Source organism: Oncorhynchus keta, chromosome 34 (genome assembly GCF_023373465.1).
Source record: "Oncorhynchus keta strain PuntledgeMale-10-30-2019 chromosome 34, Oket_V2, whole genome shotgun sequence".
Lineage (NCBI taxonomy): Eukaryota > Metazoa > Chordata > Actinopteri > Salmoniformes > Salmonidae > Oncorhynchus > Oncorhynchus keta.
In genome coordinates, this window is record NC_068454.1 from 14,147,379 (window position 1) to 14,150,299 (window position 2,921).

Here is a 2,921-nt window from a genome sequence, read left to right on the forward strand (position 1 = left end):
CCCTCCATCCCTCCCTCCTCCCCTTCCCCATCCTTTTGAGAGAAGGTGCTGCTTGACACACAAGCCGCCAGAAACCAGACCATCGGCTAAGCCCCCGTTGTCTCGCTCGCTTTACTATTTAAGGGAAGAGAGGGAGGGTGAGGGGAAGGAAGTGTGTAGAGAGAGGGGGTGGAGGTGGAGGGAAAGGGAGTTGGGAGAGAGGAAAGGAGGGAGGAAGGTGGAGAGGAGGAAAAAGAGGGATAGAGGGAGGTATGGATGGACAATAGTGGAGGGGTAGAGACAGGTTAGGGGAAATGAGTGGGGAGCAAAGGAAGGATGAAGAGGGGAATAGAGAGAAGGAGTGGCAGATGGTGAAGGAGAAAGAGAGAGAGAGATAGACAATGATGAGTAAAACAAGAGAGGGAGAGAGAGGAATGGAGGAAGGAATACTTGGAAAAGAATCATGGGACAGAGTGGGAGAGAGGAACAGTGGGATAGAAAGAAAGAGGGAGAGATAGACAATGGTGAGTAAAACAAGAGAGGGAGAGAGAGGAATGGAGGGAGGAATACATGGAAAAGGATCATGGGACAGAGTGGGAGAGAGGAACAGTGGGAGAGAAAGAAAGAGAGAGAGATAGACAATGGTGAGTAAAACAAGAGAGGGAGAGAGAGGAATGGAGGGAGGAATACTTGGAAAAGGATCATGGGATGGAGTGGGAGAAAGGAACAGTGGGAGAGAAAGAAAGAGAGAGAGATAGACAATGGTGAGTAAAACAAGAGAGGGAGAGAGAGGAATGGAGGGAGGAATACTTGGAAAAGGATCATGGGATGGAGTGGGAGAGAGGAACAGTGGGAGAGAAAGAAAGAGAGAGAGATAGACAATGGTGAGTAAAACAAGAGAGGGAGAGAGAGGAATGGAGGGAGGAATACTTGGAAAAGGATCATGGGATGGAGTGGGAGAGAGGAACAGTGGGATAGAAAGAAAGAGAGAGAGATAGACAATGGTGAGTAAAACAAGAGAGGGAGAGAGAGGAATGGAGGGAGGAATACTTGGAAAAGGATCATGGGATGGAGTGGGAGAAAGGAACAGTGGGAGAGAAAGAAAGAGAGAGGCATCGTAGTTTAATTGCAGTTCTTTGCTTTCACCATTCCACCACAAGGCCCAGACGTACGCTGTCATTAGGCATGCCCATGGGAGACTGACTGACACAGGTTGCTGCCTTCAGACTCTAAAGCTCCATTGTCTGCCATGTTCACCACACTATTGTAGTCTACTCAGCCCAGGGCAAAGAATTGATAGACCTTTTTTAATATGTTCTTTATTGGAAACAAAAAAGAGAAAATTACACTCACACAACAACCATTTCAAAATAAGAAATACCTTAAGTGCAAGATGGTACACGTAAAAATGTTTACCATGACCTAATATTTTTGTCAGGTCAATGGAATAAATAATGTTTTCAAATATTTGTATGGCTTGAATGATTGAACAGCCAGTATACAATGCTTTTCAATCCTGCATACGCAGCACACATACAACACACCCAGGTCTCCCAATGCAGCTGGTGCACATGCACATTCAAACACTCCTGAGCTTTATTGAGTTCTGTTGGCACAGGCGGGAGCCAATGATGTCATTATTAGGACTGGGCCAGCAATAAGGGGATCAGCAAGATTTAGAAATGAGGAATAGTGGGGGTGGGGAGAGGGTTGGGGAGTGGGGGAGGGATGGGGAGTGAGGGAGAGGAGGGGATGGGGAGGGATAAAGGAGTGGGAAAGATGGGGCTAGAGAGAGAGATTGATGGGAGGGTGAGGGTTGGGGGAGGGAGAGATGGGGAGATGGGGAGAGCGACTGAGCGAGAGAGGGAGGGGGATTATTGGGGAGTGCTACAGTAGAATGCCATTGCCCCATGACACTGATCTAATCTCAGTTTTCAGTTTCGCTCCCAATTGTTATTGTCAGAAAATAGAGATGATAAGCTGACACTAGATCTGTGATAAGAGCAACTTCTACTCTGAGAGGATTTTAGCAGGGTGGGGGGAGTGTTTTAGGATAAATAAGGTATTACACATCTACAGATGTAGGATCTTAATTTGATCAGCCTGTCGCTGGAGAACTTTCCTGAAATGCAGGAAATGTAAAACGTGTAGAGTATTTGAGGTTTTTAAAAAGCTTCTGAAGTTTGTAATTTCAACTTTAAAATGTCAGACTTGATTTTTCCTTTACAAATCATTTATCAACCCCTACAAAAAAATATCCAATAATTAAAATCAACATAAAAATTCACATTTCCTTTTGCAGGATTATTTTCCTGCTGTAGAAACCTGGCTCAAATTAAGATCCTACACCTGTATATACTATACTGTACATGTGTAGGACCACTGTATGTGAGCACATCCACCTGTACCACTTGGCCCACACCTCTTGGCAGAGAGGAACATAGTAAAGAGGCTACAAATGTTTGTGCTGTCTTTGGCTTGGTGTGGATGGGGTTTCGCATTTACGGTTGGGTGTGCCACACAAGGTGATGCACATTGTAATATTCATAGTTTTAGGGAGATGCTGGTGGAGGTGAATTTAATATTCACAGTGACCACATTTACATGTGCTCAGTATTCTTATTAGTAACTCATATCACGCTTCAGGTCTTTTTCAAGATAAGCTGTTTACATGCACCTTTTGATATCCCAACTGTGAGTTTCCCTGTAGCCATGAATAAACAGAATATTCCTCATTTAAGTTCATATGAGTTAAATGGAATAGTAAGTGAAATATGGACACTGACTGTAGGCCTATGACCTCTTACATGTAGCATAATATAATATGAATTCCTGGACAATTACGCATTTCTTGCAGTGAAATTATATATATATTTTTTTGTAATAATAGTGGAGAAATGTGATTTCTTTCTATAACTCTTAAGGAAGTGCCATTGTTATGC